This window comes from Physeter macrocephalus, chromosome 18 (genome assembly GCF_002837175.3).
Source record: "Physeter macrocephalus isolate SW-GA chromosome 18, ASM283717v5, whole genome shotgun sequence".
Lineage (NCBI taxonomy): Eukaryota > Metazoa > Chordata > Mammalia > Artiodactyla > Physeteridae > Physeter > Physeter macrocephalus.
Window position 1 is genome coordinate 18,493,569 of NC_041231.1, and position 20,736 is coordinate 18,514,304.

Sequence of the window (20,736 nt, forward strand, 5' to 3'; positions counted from 1 at the left end):
GAAGGGGAGGTTAAACCAAATTTTTTAAAGAAAATGTTGGTTTTGGGTCTTGGACACAGAAATTACAAGCTGAATCTGAATCAAGGACCATTAGGGACATGTTCTGAGGACCTAAGATCTCTTTAAAAGCCACTGTTAAAAAAATGAATAGGAAAGCCACAGATGGAGGGAAAAAATTTCCTGATGTTTTCTGACAAAGGACTCCAGTCTAGTCAATCTCTCTGACAAGGGAATATACATATATCTGACAAAGAAACTCCTTCAAATCAACAATAAAAAGAGGAACAAACCAATTTTTTTTAAAAGTGAAAAAAATTTGAACAGTTCAAAAAGGGAGGTGTGTATATATGGCCAATAGGTTCCAAAAAAAAAAAAGGAGCTCAACATCATGAATAGGGACATGGAAAATAAATCCACAAAGAGTTACTACCTCATATCTATTAAAATAGCTAAAATAATTTTTAAAAACTTAACAATATTAGATTTGGGGACTTTTTGGTGAATTGGACTCTTGTACATTGCAGGAATAAACCATTGTTTGACAGTGCTATCCTATGACCCCAGAAATTTGACTCTGAGGTATTCACCAAGAGAAGTATTTTTGCCAGCAAAAGGACTTGTGTGTATAGGAATGTTCATGACAGCTTATTTACAGTAATTACAAATTAGAATAAATACATATGTCTAGCAACAGTATAATGTATTAAAAATTATGTTACATTGACATAATAGAATGCTACACAACAGTAAACAGGAGCAATACATTGATACATACAGCTGACATGGGTGGATCTCAGAAATGCTGTTGAATGAAAGCAACAGACACAAACAAGTACAGACTATGTGGTTCCATTTACATGACATCCAAGAACAGGTAAAATAATCTTTACTGGTGGAAGTCACCTCCTAGGAGAGATGGCTACAGAGAGCTGGGGAAGAAGGGGAGGATTGACTGAGAACAAAACTAGATGGCTTTCTGGAATGATAGAAGTATTCTGTATCTTGTTTGAGCTGGTATATACAACTGTCAAACCTCATCACACTGTACACTTACTATGTATGTAATTTACTGAGTATAATTTATATCTCAAAATTAAAATAACTATAATTAATATATTTTAGCTTATACATTTCCTCCTGGTGTACTATGCTTTTCTCTCACAATTGAGATCATATGGTATGAATCACTTACTATATGCTGATTGTTTGAATATAAGAGTGGTGCAAACTTTTAAATCTGAAAAAGATGTCAAATGGTCATGGGCTGGTAGCGCTTTACCTTAAGGAGAAGTTGCCACACAGCTGAAGAGAGAGATGAAGCATAGCTATAGGGTAGTTTCCTATACTGTTGCTCAAAGATTGTGTGTGTGTATGTGTGTGTGTGTGTGTGTGTGATGGGGGCGGATTTTACACAAAAGATAAAAGTGTGTGTGTTTTACTGACTCACTTGAAAGTTGCAAACATCCCGCCTCTACACCAGAAAATAATTCAGCATTTATCTTTCCCAAAAGAAGGACATTGTCGTACGTAACCAGAATATTATTATCACATCCAAGAAATTTAACATTCATAAAATATTATCTGCAATTTACGTGTAAGGCTAGATAATCAACAAAACAATAAATCAAGCCCTGATTTGTAGCAGTTGTTAATTTGATGATGTAAAAACTTCCATTATGGATGATTTTAAGCTATCATCATGATGTCACTGAACATAGAGCTGGGAAGGAATATGCAGTAACCCACCAATAGTTAGCATTTCCATCATACTGACGTAATAGATAGAAATAACCTCAAGAGCATAGGTTATAGCAAATTGTAATTAATTAGTAGTGTATGGGTTGATCTTTGCAACCCTGTAAATATTTTGTTTCTCAAAAACTTTACACTCATTGGTTTTAGTATTCAAAAGTGTTCTTGACCTGAATCAGTTATTACTATACCTATGTCAAGTTTGATTACTGTGAGCCCTTCAGGGTTGCTCCTTTGCTCTTCTTTTCTTTTCTTTTTTCTCGTCTCCTCTCTTCTCCGCTCTTGTCTTTTCTCTTCTCTTCTCTTTTCAGATAATCAAGAATCACATAGTTTTTTGCTGCTGTTTTTCATGCCTTTTTAATCTCTTCACCTGAGAACAGTTCTGTCTCAGTTTTCTTTCCTTTTTCCATTAGGTTGATGTTTTCAAAATCTAGGCTAGTTGTCTTGTAGTCTAACAGTCTGCATTTGTCTGATTGTTTTCTCGAGATTAGATTCAGCGTAAAGACATAGATCCTTTCACATAGGTATTGTTGATTACTTTCTGTTGTATCACTGCAGAGGTACCTACTGTTAGTTTGTTCTGTTGTTAGTGATGCTAAATTTGACCATTTGAATACATTGGGGTCTGCCGGATCAATGCATCGTAAAAGTATTATTTCTCTTATAAATGTAGGAGAATAGTTAGGAAGTATGAATTTTGAATGTTTATCTTTTTTTACTATAATACATTTAATCATAAGTTAATATAGTTTAATATTTAATAATGGTTGGGTTTGACCACTGGCTCATAAGTTTCCTGATAATTAACAACTGGCTCTCATGAGATGGTTTGAACTGTCTCTAGCACACTACTGTGCCTATCTCAATATAGTCCCAAATAGATAAACTATCAAATTATATGCTAAAATCTATATATATATATATGAGAGAGACAATCAATAATTATAGTTCAGTAGTTATAATAGTGAATCCCACTTGGAACCTGATATGATCAAATAAAAATATGCACAGATACAAAGTACAAATAACATGATTAATTGTGTCATCTAGTCTGTGTGTATCACTCTTGGTTGGTAGATATATAGACAGAAAGACACAGAGATCATTGTGTACAACAGAGAAAACTTACTCTGTTTCGAACACCCAAGGCCCATTCACAGAAAAGTCAGGCATTTACTAGACCACAAAGAAAGCCTTGGTGAATTCCAAAGACTCAAAATAAAACAAAACAACAACAAAAGCTGCTTCACTACTGATTATGGTTCTTTTACCACACTGCAGTAAAATTAGAGACAAATAACAAAATAATAGATAAAATTAGATACAAATTTTTAAAAATAATTACTGGGGTAAGAGAGAAAACACAAACTATTTCAGGCTGAATGACAGTGAAGACACAGAGTAGAGAAATGACAGATGCAATTAATTTAGTACTTGTCACTGACAAAAATAACTCTGAATACACTAAAGAAAAAAAACCTGAAATTTGATTTTCAGTTATGAAATGCATTAAACTTGTATTTTTTTAATCTTAAATTCCTTTTTTAATGTACCCTTTTTTTTTTTTTGCGGTACATGGGCCTCCCACTCTTGTGGCTTCTCCCGTTGCGGAGCACAGGCGCCGGATGCGCAGGCTCAGCGGCCATGGCTCACGGGCCCAGCCGCTCCATGGCATGTGGGATCCTCCTGGACTGGGGCACGAACCCATGTCCCCTGCATTGACAGGCGGACTCTCAACCACTGCGCCACCAGGGAAGCCCTAATGTACCCTTTTTATTTTTATTTTTTTACCTTTTTAACATCTTTATTGGAGTATAATTGCTTTACAATGGTGTATTAGTTTCTGCTGTATAACAAAGTGACTCAGCTATACATATACATGCATCCCAATATCTCCTCCCTCTTACATCTCCCTCCCACCCTCTCTATCCCACCCTTCTAGGTGGACACAAAGCACCACGCTAATCCCCCTGTGCTATGCAGCTGCTTCCCGCTAGCTATCTGTTTTACATTTGGTACTGTATATATATGTCATTGCTACTCTCTCACTTCATCCCAGCTTCCCCTACCCCACCCCATGCCCTCAAGTCCGTTCTCTACATCTATGTCTTTATTCTTGCCCTGCCACTAGGTTCATCAGTACAGCTTTTTAAAGTTCCATGTATATGTGTTAGCATACGGTATTTGTTTTTCACTTTCTGACTTGCTTCACTGCATATGACAGACTCTAGGTCTATCCACCTCACTACAAATAATTCAATATCATTTCTTTTTATGGCTGAGTAATATTCCATTGTATATATGTGCCATGTTTTCTTTATCCATTCATCTGTCGATGGACACTTATCTTGCTTCCATGTCCTGATTATTGTCAATAGAGCTGCAATGAACATTGTGGTACATGACTCTTTTCGAATTATGGTTTTCTCAGGGTATATGCCCAGTAGTGGGATTGCTGGGTCATATGGTAGTTCTATTTTTAGTTTTTTGAGGAACCATCATATTGTTCTCCACAGTGACTGTATGATTTTACATTCCCACCAGCAGTGCAGTAGGGTTCCCTTTTCTCCACACCCGCTCCAGCATTTATTGTTTGTGGATTTTTGATGATGGCCATTTTGACTGGTGTGAGGTGATACCTCACTGTAGTTTTGATTTGCATTTCTCTAATGATTAGCGATGTTGAGCATCCTTTCATGTGTTTGTTGGCAATCTGTATATCTTCTTTGGAGAAATGTCAGTTTAGGTCTTCTGCCCCTTTTTGGATTGGGTTTTTTGTATTTTTGATATTGAGCTGCATGAGCTGCATGTATATTTTGGAGATTAATCCTTTGTCAGTTGCTTCATTTGCAAATATTTTCTCCCATTCTGAGGGTTGTCTTTTCATCTTGTTTATGTTTTCCTTCACTGTGCAAAAGCTTTTAAGTTTCATTAGGTCCCATTTGTTTATTTTATTTTTTTAAATTATTTCCATTTCTCTAGGAGGTGGGTCAAAAAGGATCTTACTGTAATTTATGTACTGGAGTGTTCTGCTTATGTTTTCCTCTAAGAGTTTGATAGTGTCTGGCCTTACATTTAGGTCTTTAATCCATTTTGAGTTTATTTTTGTGTATGGTGTTAGGGAGTGTTCTAACTTCATTCTTTTACGTGTAGCTGTCCAGTTTTGCCAGCACCACTTATTGAAGAGGCTGCCTTTTCTCCATTGTATACTCTTGCCTCCTTTATCAAAGATAAGGTGACAATAGGCTTTGTCTCCTGTTCCATTGATCAATATTTCTGTTTTTGTGCCAGTACCATACTGTCTTGATTACTGTAACTTTGCAGTGTAGTCTGAAGTCAGGGAGCCTGGTTCATCCAGCTCCGTTTTTCCATTCTCAAGATTACTTTGGCTATTCGGGGTCTTTGGTGTTTCCATACAAATTGTGAATTTTTTTGTTCTAGTTCTGTGAAAAATGCCATTGGTCGTTTGATAGGGATTGCATTGAATTTGTAAGTTGCTTTGGGTAGTATAGTCATTTTCACAATGTTGATTCTTCCAATACAAGAACATGGTATATCTCTCCATCTGTTTGTATCATCCTTAATTTCTTTCATCAACATTGTATAGTTTTCTGCATACAGGTCTTTTGTCTCCTTAAGTAGGTTTATCCTAGGTATTTTATTCTTTTTGTTGCAGTGGTAAATGGGACTGTTTCCTTAATTTCTCTTTCACATTTTTCATCATTAGTGTATAGGAATGCAGGAGATTTCTGTGCATTAATTTTGTATCCTGGTTCTTTACCAAATTCGTTAATTAGCTCTAGTAGTTTTCTGGTAGGATCTTTAGGATTCTCTATGTATACTATTATTTCATCTGCAGACAGTGACAGTTTTACTTCTTCTTTTCCGATTTGGATTCCTTTTATTTCTTTTTCTTCTCTGATTGCTGTGGCTAAAACTTCCAAAACTATGTTGAATAATAATGTTGAGAGTGGGCAACCTTGTCTTGTTCCTGATCTTAGTGGAAATGGTTTCTGTTTTTCACCATTGAGAACGATGTTGGCTGTGGGTTTGTCATAAATTGCCTTATTATGTTGAGGTAAGTTTCTTCTATGCCTAATTTCTGGAGGGTTTTTATCATAAATGGATGTTGAATTTTTGTCAAAAGCTTTTTCTGTATCTATTGAGATGATCGTATGGTTTTTCTCCTTCAGTTTGTTAATATGGCTTATCACATTGATTGATTTGCATATATTGAAGAATCCTTGCATTCCTGGGGCAAACCCCACTTTGTCATGGTGTATGATCCCTTTAATGTGCTGTTGGATTCTGTTTGCTAGTATTTTGTTTAGGATTTTTGCATCTATGTTCATCAGTGATATTGGCCTGTAGTTTTCTTTTTTTTGTGGCATCTTTGCCTGGTTTTGTTATCAGGGTGATGGTCGTCTCCTAGAATGAGTTTGGGAGTGTTCCTCCCTCTGCTATATTTTGGAAGAGTTTGAGAAGGATAGGTGTTATCTCTTCTCTAAATGTTTGATAGAATTCACCTGTGAAGCCATCTGGTCCTGGGCTTTTGTTTGTTGGAAGATTTTTAATCACAGTTTTAATTTCAGCCCTTGTGATTGGTTGTTTATATTTTCCATTTCTTCCTGGTTTAGTCTTGGAAGCTTGTGCTTTTCTAAGAATTCCTTCATTTCTTCCAGGTTGTCCATTTTACTGGCATATAGTTGCTTATAGTAATCTCTCATGATCCATTGTACTTTTGCAGTGTCAGTTGTTACTTCTTTTTCATTTCTATTTCTATTGATTTGAGTCTTCTCCCTTTATTCTTGAAGAGTCTGGCTAATCGTTTATCAATTTTGTTTATCTTCTCAATGAACCAGCTTTTAGTTTAATTGATCTTTGCTATCGTTTCCTTCATTTCTTTTTCATTTATTTCTGATCTGGTCTTTATGATTCCTTTCTTTCTGCTAACTTTGTGGTTTTTTGTTATTCTTTCTCTAATTGCTTTAGGTGTAAGGTTAGGTGTTTTATTTGAGATGTTTGTATTGTTTAGCCTCCATGTGTTTGTATTCGTCACAGATTTCTTCCTGTAATTGATATCTAGTTTCATAGCATTGTGGTCAGAAAGACACTTGATGCGATTTCAATTTTCTTAAATTTTCCAAGGCTTGATTTGTGACCCAAGGTATGATCTCTTTTGGAGAAATGTCCCATGAGCACTTGAGAAGAAAGTGTATTCTGTTGTTTATGGATGGAATGTCCTGTGAATGTCAGTTAAGTCCATCTTGTTTAATGTGTCATTTAAAACTTGTGTTTCCTTACTTTTTCTCATTTTGGATGATCTGTCCATTGGTGAAAGTGGGTTGTTAAAGTTCCCTGATATGATTGTGTTACTGTCGATTTCCCCTTTATGGCTGTTAGCATTTGCCTTATGTATTGAGGTGCTCCTATGTTGGGTGCATAAATATTTACAATTGTTATATGTTCTTATTGGATTGTTCCCTTGATCATTATGTACTGTCCTTCTTTGTCTCTTGTAATAGTCTTTATTTTAAAGTCTATTTTTGTTTGATATGTGACTTGCTACTCCAGCTTTCTTTTGATTTCCATTTGCATGGAATATCTTTTTCCATCCCTTTACTTTCAGTCTGTATGTGTCCCTAAGTCTGAAGTGGGTCTCTTGTAGACAGCCTATGTACAGGTCTTGTTTCTTTATCCATTCAGGCAGTCTATATGTTGGTTGGAGTATTTAATCCATTTACATTTAAGGTAGTTATCGATATTTATGTTCCTATTACCATTTTATAAATTGTTTTGGGTTTGTTATTGTAAGTCTTTTCCTTCTCTTGTGTTTCCTGCCTAGGGAAGCTCCTTTAGCATTTGTTGTAGAGCTGGTTCGGTGGTTCTGAATTCTCTTGCTTTTGCTTGTCTGTAAAGCTTTTAATTTCTCCGTCGAATCTGAATTTTATCCTGCTGGGTAGAGTAATCTTGGTTGTAGTTTTTTTTCCCTTTCATCCCTTTAAATATGTCCTGCCACTCCCTTCTGCCTTGCAGAGTTTCTGCTGAAAGATCATCTGTTAACCTTATGGGGACTCCCTTGTATGTTAGTTGTTGCTTTTCCCTTGCTGCTTTAAATATTTTTCTTTGTATTTAATTTTTGATAGTTTGATTAATATGTGTCTTGGCGTGTTTCTCCTTGGATTTATCCTGTATGGGACTCTCTGTGCTTCCTGGTCTTGATTGACTATTTCCTTTCCCATATTAGGGAAGTTTTCAATTATAATCTCTTCAAATATTTTCTCAGTCCCTTTTTTCTTCTTTTATTCTTCTCGAACCCCTGTAATTCGAATGTTGGTGCATTAAATTTTGTCCCAGAGGTCCCTGAGATTGTCCTCAATTCTTTTCATTGTTTTTCTTTATTCTGCTCTGAGGTAGTTATTTCCACTATTTTATCTTCCAGATCACTTATCCGTTCTTCTGCCTCAGTTACTCTGCTATTGATTTCTTCGCGAGAATTTTAAATTTCATTTATTTTGGTGTTCATCATTGTTTGTTTGCTCTTTAGTTCTTCCAGGTCCTTGTTAAACATTTCTTGTATTTTCTCCATTGTATTTCCAAGATTTTGGATCTTCTTAACTATCATTACTCTGACTTCTGTTTCAGGTAGACTACCTGTTTCGTCTTCATTTGTTTGGTCTGGTGGGTTTATACCTTGCCCCTTCATCTGCTGTGTGTTTCTCTGTCTTCTCATTTTACTTAACTTACTGTGGTTGGGATCTCCGTTTCATAGGATGCAGGTTTGTAGTTCCCATTGTTTTGGTGTCTGCTCCCAGTGGGTATGGTTAGTTCAGTGGGTTGTGTAGGCTTCCTGGTGGAGCGGACTGGTGCCTGTGTTCTGGTGGCTGAGTCTGGATCTTGTCTTTCTGGTGGGCAAGACTACTTCCGGTGGTGTGTTTTGGGGCGTCTGTGAACTTATGATTTTAGGCAGTCTCTCTGGTAATGCATGGATTTGTGTTCCTATCTTGCTAGTTGTTTGGCATAGGGTGTCCAGCACTGTAGCTTGTTGCTCGTTGAGTGGAGCTGGGTCTTAGCATTGAGATGGTGCTTTCTCGGAGATGTTTCGCCATTTGATATTACGTGGGGCTGGAGGTCCCTGGTGGACTGATGTCCTCAACTAGGCTCTCCCACCTCAGAGACTCAGGCCTGACGCCCAGTGAGAGCACCAAGACCCTGTCAGCCACATGGCTCAGAAGAAAAGAGAGAAAAATAAGTAAGTAAGTAAGTAAGAAATAAATAAATAAATAAATAAGTTCTTAAATGGAAAAAAATTATTAAAAATGAAAAAACGTAATTAAAAAAAGAGAGATGGAAAGAAGAAAGCAACCAAATCAAAAACCAAATCCACGAATGATTACAAGAGCTAAAAACTATACTAAACAAACAAACAGACAGACAGAACCCTAGGACAAATAGCAAGCAAAAAAGCTATACAGACAAAACCACACAAAGAAACATACACATACACACTCACATAAAGAGAAAAAGGCAAAAAACCCAATATATATAAATAAAATAACAAAAGAGAGGAACCAAATCAATAAACAAATCTACCAGTGTTAATAAGTTCTAAATAATAAACTAATAGAAACATAAAACTAGAAAGAAATTACATGCAGAAGGCAAACCAGAAGTCTGCAGTTGCTCCCAAAGTCCACTGCCTCAATTTTGGGATGATTCGTTGTCTATTCAGGTGTTCCACAGATGCAGCGTGCATCAAGTTCATTATGGAGATTTAATCCGCTGCTCCTGAGGCTGCACAGAGAAATTTCCCTTCTCTTCTTTGTTCGCACAGCTCCCGGTGTTCAGCTTTGGATTTGGCCCCGCCTCTGGGTATAGGTTGCCTGAGGGTGTTTGTTCCCTACCCAGAGAGGTCGGGGTTAAAGTAGTAGCTGATTAGGGAGCTGTGGCTCACTCAGGCTGGGGGGAGGGAGGGGTACAGAATGCAGAGCGAGCCTGCAGTGGCAGAGGCCAGCGTGACGTTGCAGCAGCTTGAGGTGCGCCGTGTGTTCTCCCGGGGAGGTTGTTCCTGGATCACGGGACCCTGGTAGTGGCGGGCTGCACAGGCTCCCAGGAGGGGAGGTGTGGATAGTGACCTGTGCTTGCACAGAGGCTTCTTGGTGGCTGTAGCAGCAGCCGTAGCATTTCATGCCCGTCTCTGTGGTCCGCGCTGATAGCCGCAGCTCACGTCTGGAGCTCATTTAGGCCGTGCTCTGACCCCCCTCTCCTCACGCATACCAAAACAATGGTCTCTTGACTCTTAGGCAGTTTAAGGCTTTTTCCTGGACCCCTTCCTGGCTAACTGTGGTGCACTAGCCCCCTTCAGGCTGTGTTCACACAGCCAACCCCAATCCACTCCCTGGGATCTGACCTCTGAAGCTTGAGTCTCAGCTCCCAGACCCCACCCACCATGGCAGGTGAGCAGACAAGCCTCTCAGGCTATTGAGTGCTGGTCGGCACCGATCCTCTGTGAGGGAATCTCTCTGCTTTGCTCTCTGCACCCCTGTTGCTGTGCTTTCCTCTGTGGTGCCAAATTTCCCCCCCTGCCCACTCCTTTCTCCACCAGTGAAGGGGCTTCCTAGTGTGTGGTAAGTTTTCCTCCTTCACAGCTCCCTCCCAGAGGTGCAGGTCCCATCCCTATTCTTTTGTCTCTGTTTTTCGTTTTTTCTTTTGCCCTACCCAGGTATGTGGGGATTTTCTTGCCTTTTGGGAAGTCTGAGTTCTTCTGCTGGCGTTCCGTAGGTGTTCTGTAGGAGTTGTTCCACATGTAGGTATAGTTTTGATGTATTTGTTGGGAGGAAGGTTACCTCCATGTCTTACTCCTCTGCCGTCTTGAAGGTGCCCTTTGCATTAAACTTTTAAATTAAAACTGAGAGAGAAAACAACAGGGAAGGAAACAAACAAAACAAGTATCAAAAAAGCTAATATTAAAGTTTATAAAATATTAAAAATCAATAAATGCAAAAATTAATATCATAGCTTGCAATGACAAAAAGCAAAAGAGATGATTGTGAATACTGTATTATAGACAAACCTTGGACATGACTCAGCAAGGGAAAAGAGAAAGCAGATGTGAATATTTTGCAGAGTACAGAAAGGAAAGAAAACCAGTATATATTAAAATTTTAAATATTTGATTAGTTAGTTACACCAATAAATTTTAACACCTAGAATACATTGATAACCTTCTAGAAAATTGTGAATTACCACATTTAACCTCCAAATAAATAGAATGTTAAACAAATAAAAACCTATAAAAGACACTGAAGTGGGCTTCCCTGGTGGTGTAGTGGTTAAGAATCCATTTGCCATCGCAGGGGACACAGGTTCAAGTCCCGGTCCTGGAAGATCCCACATTCCATGGAGCAACTAAGCCTGTTCTCCGCAACTACCAAGCCTGCGTTCTAGAGCCTGTGAGCCACAACTACTGAGCCCGCATGCCACAACTACTGAAGCCCGCGCGCCTAGAGCCCATGCTCTGCAACAAGAGAAGCCACTGCAATGAAGCCTGCACACTGCAATGAAGAGTAGCCCTGCTCACCACAACTAGAGAAAGCCCGCGCACAGCATCGGAGACCCAAAACAGCCAAAAATAAAAATAAACAAATTAAAAAGAAAAGACACTGAAGTGATGGTCTAAAATTTCCCTCTTGAAAAATCATCACCCTCAGGTGGCTTCAGAAGTGAGTTCTACCAAAATTTCAGAGTCTATCTTATATGAGTTGTTGCAGAATTTACAGGAAAATGGGACATTTATAAATTCAGTTTATGAAGTCACATAGTTCTAATGCCAAACTGAGATAAGGATAATCTAAAATAACTGAATTAAAAGCCAACTGCATTATAAACATAGGTTTTAAAAAATTAAATACAGTAGTGGCCAACATATGTCCCTGTGTCATTGACTTAGTTTACAGCACTGATATTTCTTTACAGTCCTGCGTCCGATGGTGTTCTAAGTCATCTAGTATGTTTTTGGTTTCCTTGCAAGTGTTTCTTTTTACATTCATCATCCTTTCATCTCATGCAGTAATATTTTCATATCAATCTGTTATCTTCTTTTGGTTTTCTGCTTCCGTATTAGAAAGCATGTCTTTTCACCCATATTAAAGTTATCAGGCCATATTTAAAATTTTTCTTTCCTTTTTGCTATATTAATTCCTAATAGTTCACTCACAAAAGTTGCATTCATCACTTGGAGAACTGGCTCATGAAAAAAGAATGTAAAATAGTGGTTGGATTTGTTCCAAGAGATCCTTAGTGTGAAACATAATATAAAAAGAAGGCTTACAGAATATACCTTTATCTTTGGAAAACATGTATTTCAATATTAGCTATATGCTAATGATTATTATTACTAAGATTTAACAAAAAATCCCTACAAGTTTTAGAGGGCTTTTTATGTTCCAGAAATGGCCTTGTTTTCTATTCATATTATACATGAGAAAAGTAGAACTTAGTCAAACAAGGATCTTGCTCAAGATCAGCCAATTAGTTAGTGGCAGAGCCAAAATTTAGATTCATCCTAACTTTCCTAACACCATACATAACCTTTACTATTAAATACTGGGCTCTAAAGTATTACTGGATATTACAAGTTACCTATTCTTTACATATTATAATATAATCAACATAAATTCATATTTCTAACATCACTTCATCTACTTTATAAATGTGTATTTTCTCATTTTTGCCAGAAGTCTTTGACAATTTTGAAAATGAAATCTAAGAATATAACATTTTTCCCCTTAGGTTAAAAATGTGTAAACCTTTGGGACAGTGATTCATTCATAAGAATGCATAATAAAGTAATAAGGATAGTTATTTGAAAAAAAGATTATGCTACACAGATATTCATGTAAATATTGTATCTAAAAGCAAAACCATGATACATACTAAATGTCTTAAAAAGTGGAATTAACTAAATAAAATATTGGAATACCGTCAATGGAATAGTATGAAAGCATTTTTTAAAAGCACTGACAATGTAGAACACAGCAACATGAAAAGGTGTTGATAAACAAACAAGTTACTTTTTGGTGTTTAAAAATATTTTCACTGAATTTTACACTTCCAAAGGGTGACTTTTATGGTATGTGAATTAATTTTTTTATTAAAAATATTCATTCTTCTTTGGCACAAATTAAAACAAAGGGCCAATTGGTTAAAGGATTTCTTTTCCATACCTGCATGACAAATACATCCTTCTGTTCACTTGTAAAATTTAAATTAAACAATATCGACACAATTTCCCATGTATTTCTGTGCACAGAACATATCCTATCCATGAAATAATGAAGTATACTAAGTATTAAACAATGGCTACCTGTTTGTATCTTCACCCATGAATGATTTTCATTTTTATATTTCTACTTAAACAAACCTTCCAATTTTTCCATGTTGAGCATTGTCTTGATTATTAAATATAAAATATAATTTAAAAATTTTATTCTGTTTTAAAAAATTTATTTTTGTGTCGGGTCTTTGTTGCTGCGTGTGGGCTTTCTCTAGTTGTGGCAAGTGGGGACTATTTGTTGCTGTGTGCAGGCTTCTCATTGAGGTGGCTTCCCTTGTTGTGAAGTACGGGCTCTAGGCACAATTGCTTCAGTAGTTGTGGCATGCGGGCTCAGTAGTTGTGGCTCGTGGACTCTAGAGCGCAGGCTCGGTAGTTCTGGCGAATGGACTTAGTTGCTCTGAGGCATGTGGCATCTTACCGGACCAGGGCTTGAACCCGTGTCCCCTGCATTGGCAGGCGGATTCTTATCCACTGCACCACCAGGGACGTCCAAAAAATTTTTATTCTTTACATGACTGCTAATCCTTCTCTGTAGAGTGCTAGTTTAGAGTCGGAGTTCTCAACTATGGTTATTATTTGTTTATTTTAAACACAGATTTCTTCTGCTTTGCATGAAACAATTGGGCAGTACCTGTCCATTTTATTAGTGGACTCTTAATTGGCTGGTTGGTTGAGGCTCTGCTAAGCATGGTGAGTGGAGGTCAGCAGTGTAGGAGTAGCTGGATATGGGAAGGGCCAAGCATGGGTTGTAGTGGACTGTGACAATGCATTTTCAAAATTGCCACCTAGAGGTGCACTGTTTGACTTTTCCTTAACGTTGAATAAATTAAAGCAAGGGAGCGCTCGGGTGAATTATTTCTTATTCCTACTTGAAATTAATCAAATATACCTTCCTCCTCACCTATAAAACGGGAATTAAAAGACATCAACCCAGGACTTATGTGAGGATTTTATCAGATAATATATATTTGAGAGACACATGTATAATTTCTTGGCATATAGAATAGAAATAGAAAATAAAAATTATGTAAATCTGAAAAGATATTCTTAAATATTTCTCTGTTATAAACTTGGCTAGTCCCTAATGAAGTAAACATCCCTCAAACCTCAGTCAGAAATGATTTCTGTATTTATGTATTGAAATGGTTATCTTTTGGCCTGATTTGAAGTGAGTGTTAGGATTATCTTTCTGGAGGTAAACTTCTTAGGTACATGGCCCTATAAAGTTGGCCACTGCTTTCCAGGTTGCCTGAACTAATTCACATTCCCAAGCAATTACTAAATCAGAATCTGTAGGGAAGATTCTTTCCTTACATCAGGAAAATTTGGGGAACACCTTGTTCAGGGATTAAAAAGATCAGCCCTGGAACCAGAGGAACAGACTGAATGAGACTTTCTGTTGCACCCCTTTGATCCAGTTTTTTAATCTTTCTGGGTTTTAGTTTCTTCATCTCTAAAATGAAAACTCAAAAGAAGCTGGATGATTGGGTAATTATGGGGAAGGAATTAATATACATAAAGTCCTTAAGACAGTACCTGGAAAAACTATTTTCAATCAGTCCTTGCTACTTCTATTGTTGTTACTATTACTTTTTCAGTGTGTAAAGGAAGATTATTGCACCATTTTCTTTCCCCCAGTAAGTGTTCAGTATGAAGTGTGACATAATAATGATGGCAGTTAAAGTTACCCCATCTGAAGAAATCCTTTTATTTAAAACACCCCGTGAAATATGTCCAAATATTTGACTCTCCTCCACAAATTAACTCTTTTATGCTTATATCTTTAAAAGTTCCTACAATTAATGTTTGCTAGTGGCTGGTCCTCAAATTATATTTTAAGAAGGCTTTATTGTGTCCAACTTCATCTGCAGACTCATTTAAAATTCACAAAGCCTTGCATTATCACACATCAAATGTCACAGTCTGGCAGTTAATCTTATTGAAAGGTTAGTTATGTGTAGCACCTGCAAAGGTGTCTGAACTGAAGATTCCCAGGATTTAATGCTAAAATGAGGATGAAGGTAAAATTAAATTGAGGATTGGAAAGGCAGCTGTGTATTAACTAACTTTTGGATATCTCAGTGTCTTAAAACTTCCAGCATAGTTTTCATTGGTTATTGATGACAACAACAACATATACAACAAATATCAGCCTTCTCTTTCTGAAAACAAGGTAGTTTTTAGGTTTGCTTCTCTCTGTATAATACCAAAATAAGGTAGAAAAAATTTTAATAGCATATTAGGTTTTTATTCATCCACTAAACTAAGAACTTTTTTTAGGATGTCAAATTCCACAAATTCTCAATTAGATATGTGTAAGTTATCTTCATTGTGCAGAAAATTTAAATATTAGTCTAGTCCCACTAAGCAGCATGTCTGTGATCAGTTTTTGCAAGGATGAGTGCTCTTGGGAATGTGATCTTTAATATTTAACTCAATCCAAATATAATTATAAAGGACAAACTTCTGGGAAAAGGAAAGAAAAATGCAGCTCCGTTTGGATTATATACTTTTTGATTATTTCATAGACACAAATGTCTAGAAGGACAATACAGGTAACATAAATGAGTGTAATGGGTCAGCTCAGGTGTGTGTGTCCCGTTCGATGGGGCCGAAAACCCCCTCTGCCACTTCAATTCATGGCCAACTCTGAGAAGATACAGAGGGTTATAGAGAGGAATGTCAAGGTGTTCTTGTTCAATTGCACCAATGTAAAGAGTTTATTTGGTGGGGGGTGTTTTCCTTCCATACCAGTGCTCCTCCCAACCCCACCAGACCCATGAGTCTAAAGCCCCCCATAGCAAGTCTCCTGGGCCATTTGAGTAGGGAGGTTGCCTAATATTTAGCTGTTGGTAGACTTTGTAAAGACAGTATGGGGCATTTCTACTAAAAGATCAAAATTCAAGCTGCTGTTACAGGGATTCTCTTCTCAGAAACCAGGGTGAGTGTGGTTAACATAGCTCCTCTCTTGGGGGCAATGTGTAGAATCCATTAAAATCATGATGGATGGGTTTTTGTAGCAAGGCTCAGGTCCTGCTGTCATCCCTGACACCAGCTGTGAAATCAGTTGCTCTCTTGAGCAAAAATTGGGTGGTTTTGACTCAGTTTTTCTGAATCCAAGGAGGTTTTAAAAGCATCCTCTTCATGTTCCTTCTTCTTGTACTTTGTCCAGCAAGAAATGTTTTCTTCTATCTGCTTTTCAGTGTAGTGGTTATGGATAACCTTTGTGTCCTGCTATATCAGAGTTTTCCAATTTGAACACAAAGTGTGGGAGGCTGAGGGACAGAGAGTATGTAAGTGTTGAGGAAGCCATGGAGTTGTGCTACTCAGATATCTTTGAAGAGAACTTGCTGTGGGGAGCAGCTGACTGAGAGTCTCAAGCTGCCAATCCAGAGAACTTGGAAGCCTCGCCTACCAAGAGTTGCCTCCCGGCAGTGACAAAGGAGGGTGGGCTTCTAGTGCCGGTTGGATTTCTGCTCAGTGAAGGATTCTGCTAACAGGCAACTTGCTTGAGGACTCCCCATTGTTCTGGCAGAAAATTTTTCAGACCCGAGCTGTGGTCTGAGGCTCTTCCTACACAATCCTTCCTTCACGTTCTCCTTTCATAGGATTCAGACCTGCCTTGTGGTCTGAAGATTTTGCCTCCTCTTATGCTTTCTCCCTTTCTCCGTCACAGGTGTTTCTTCCACTAAATGTCTTCAGTGAGGCATCTGCTTCTTGCAATGCATATGTGACTTACATATATGTATAATGTATGTGGAGGGTTGTGTGTATATATATGTATGTGTGTTTGTGTGTCCTTTCTGTTACAATGTGTATTTCTATAATGTAAACTAGATCACATACGATTTGCCTATAGCAGAAAAGTACTAATAAAATGTGGAAGTTGCATTAGTCTGTGCTTGATTTTTCCAACATGCCAATATTTTGAAGCCGTCTGGGACATGCTTTCCCAGAATTAAAAGAGAAACCTTCAGGAAGTAGGAAATACTACGTAAGTGCTTTCTATTGGTGCAAATACTAGCTGGTTTAGTGGCTTTAAGAACCTCTAAGCTTTCTATAATGTCTCTGCCAAAGCTGCAAATGCAAACGAATCTGCAAAGATATTTCCTGTGTGTTTAGAAAAAACTGAGGTGGAAGTCCACACTGTGACATTTTTAATTTCGATAAAACTGGTCTCAATTGGGAGTATATCCCTCTAAGTAAGTTAATCTTGGGGGAAGAGGCATGAACCTTGGAAAAAAACTGATGGATTTTCACCTTAGGTGTCAAGGCCAGTTGAGATTTAACTCTGATAATATTTATATTAAGATTATTATTGTTTTTGTTAGTACATTGGCTACAAAGTTACATAGGTTTTAGTGCTCTGCCTTCAGTTATTTTCCAAAAATATACAGTTATATAAGTATGTGATTTTGTAGAACACAAGTTTTCTCTCATTATAGAAGAAACTCCACTGTATATCAATAAAGATATATATTCGTTCATTTTTTTCAGAGAGCCAGGGTTTGGCACATTGAAAGGTTGTGTGCAAAGATTGTCCTCAAAATGAGTTTGAAAGGCCTATTTTGGAACTCAGAAGCTAAACAGTGAATCTTTCTTTTGAATTTGTGCTCTAACCATGCTCTCTTTCCACTTAGGCAGTGGATAATCCAGAATGAATTCAGAGAAGACCCATATTAAAAATGCAAAGAAGAAGCAAATACATGTTTGAAAATATGTCTTCACATGGGCTTGTTGCTGATGCTGACTAGTCACCTTCTAAGTGACTCACTCTGCACTTACCTACCCCGAAGCACCTAGGATTCAAATTCATGCACCAGAAGAAGGGAAGAATATTCATATGTTGTGGACCTTCAGGATCACTTGGTAAGTTGAAAAAACTGAACACCAGTGGTTTGCTATTTTAAGCACATAACAGGAGGGAAAAAAATAGCTTAGAAAGGTGAGAATGTATTTTATCAAATGCTACTTACTACTGTTTGCACAGACGTGAAGTATTTTTCTCCTCCAGCCACTTAAATGATGATCTTTTGCTAGGAAATTTTCATTCCGATTACCTAAGAGAAGTACCAAAGCATAAATATATTTTCAGGTTTGCAGAAAAAATTAAATCTCAGTTATGGATTCTTTTGTCCCCAAATAAATTGTATGTCGTCTCTAGGAGGGAAGTTTGAGATGTAACTACATAAAAATAAAATCCAGGAGTGAAGAATAGCTTTTCCCCCACTCCAATGATGGCAAGAGTAGTAAGGGGCATATATCATGACCAGTGATTTGGAAAAACTATAAGAAAGCCTTTTCTGATAAGGCAGTCCTAAAATACTGCAGTGTTGAAAAGGATTACCAAGGGACTTCCATGGTGGCACGGTGATTAAGATTCCACTTGGTAATGCAGGGGACAAGGGTTCGATCCCTGATCTGGGAAGATCCCACATGCTACAGAGCAACTAAGCCTGTGCGCCACAACTACTGAGCCTGTGTTCTAGAGCCTGTGAGCCACAACTGCTGAGCCCATGTGCCACAACTACTGAAGCCTGCACCCCTAGAGCCCATGCTCCACAACAAGAGAAGCCACCGCAATGAGAAGTCCATACATCACAACAAAGAGTAGCTCCTGCTTGCCGTAACTAGGGAAAGCCTGCATGCAGCAACGAAGACCCAAAATGCAGCCAAAAATAAATAAAATTTTTTAAAAAGTCATTATCGCCTTTAAAAAATAATTAAATAAAAAGGATTACCAAGAAACAAAGTTCAACACTATCATCTTTAGAGCACTGTGTCCTAAATAAAGGTAGAAGGAAGAAGAGAATGGTCTTGGGTCACATGGCCCTAGCACATAATAAATCTTATCTATCTTATCTAACTTTAATGATAGGTTAAGGTCCTTACAATTCTGTTGTCCCATTCGTTTCATGAAATATTTGATTTATGATTTTATATTTTCCTATTCACATGATTAGGAGAACAGAAAAATAAAGATGAAATTCATCTCCAGCAATTAGTCTAACAGTGGTTCTCAAACAATGGTAGGTAGTAGAATGACTTGAAAAAAAAAAAAGTGTTATAATGGTGCCTTACCCAGAGCTTCCAGAATCAGATTTCCTGAGTGTGGAGCATCTATCTTTACTTGTTTAAAAAGTTTAAAATGATATATATTTTCTCAAAGCTTGACTTGAAATTTCTATCAAGAATAAAACAGTCATTTAAATTTCCTTATGCAGAACTAAAGAGAAACTACATCAGGAAAACTGAAGTCCATCTGGAACTTTTAAGCTACACGACGGTCAACTAAAATCATTAGTGGAAGAGATAGGGCCTGAATTCAACCAAGTGAAATTGAAAGTCACCTTGGTCTTTAAAAAAAAGACTTTAGAACAGAAATGTCAAGAACAGATGTTTTAGGAAAAAATATAAGATGTTTTTAACCCTATGATTTATTTCAATTAGGAGTAGGCTTTAGCATAGGTAGTCAAATATCTTTGTAAAATATGTGAAATTAACTGTTAAGTTACAAAATGCCTTGTGACTGAGTAAACTGGGGGTCTCTGGTACACTAACAAGAAATTATAAGGTCATTTGGAAGGTGGGCTGGGGTCACTAAAGTGAAGTCACAGGATATGAGCACTGCCAGTGCCCACCAGAGTATAACTCCTTTCCCTCACCCCTCAATATAATTGTTAAATTACCATGGACAGTAAAGAGAGACTTTAGGATAATAAATATTTAAGTAAATGCTGATCTTCTTTGTATTTTGAACATAAATTACAAGTGAAATAATTCCCATCACATAATCTGCTGTAAACATTTCCTATTTTGTTTTTCATTTTCAGGAAAATTATTCCTGCATTCAATAGTTATAAAGAATGAAAAAACATAAAATGTGAGATTAAAAAAATCATGAGTTATACTATAGTTTTAACACATATAGGTTTTATTACATGGCTGTAATTAAAAAAAGAAAGTTTCTGCATTGTCTTTGGTTCTCGTTATTAGAAGTAACACCCTCCAGCCTGAGCCTGGCAGTCTATACCATCACCTCACTGAACTTCAAAAGACATTTGTAAGATGGACAGTTGCCAGTAAGTAGCCTGCTTCCATCCTACTTTAATATTAGCTTAACAACTGGAAGTATCTGGCTGTTTAAATATTAAACACGTGTTCAATTATTAAAGAGTTAACATTCTTTTTCTGATTATTAAACCTGTATGGAAAGAGCATTGAAACTAACATGCAGTCTGTTACCAGTTTCACAGATTGCAATGTCACATATGCTAAATTGTTTCTATACTGTCTTGGCCATCAAAACAGGGCTCAGCAACACCAGAATCTGATGAAAACGCAATTAAAACTACTGCTCAAATGTTCCATTGGGCACAATGGATCATTTCCAAGAGGGATGTTCAGATTATTGCTCAAGGAAAAATGACTACAGATTATTGTTTTGCCATTGATCTAACAGGAAAGAATTGCCAGCTAATGAACCTGAGGAAAGAGACTAATTAAAGGAATAAAAAGGTAGCTCCTACTCCCACCCTTTTTCAAACATGAGCAAGTCTAACAATAGGATGTAAAATTCATTAAAAACCAACAGTAAGTAAGGAAAAATAAATGCAATAAATACTGAATTTCTGGATAAGTAACAGCAT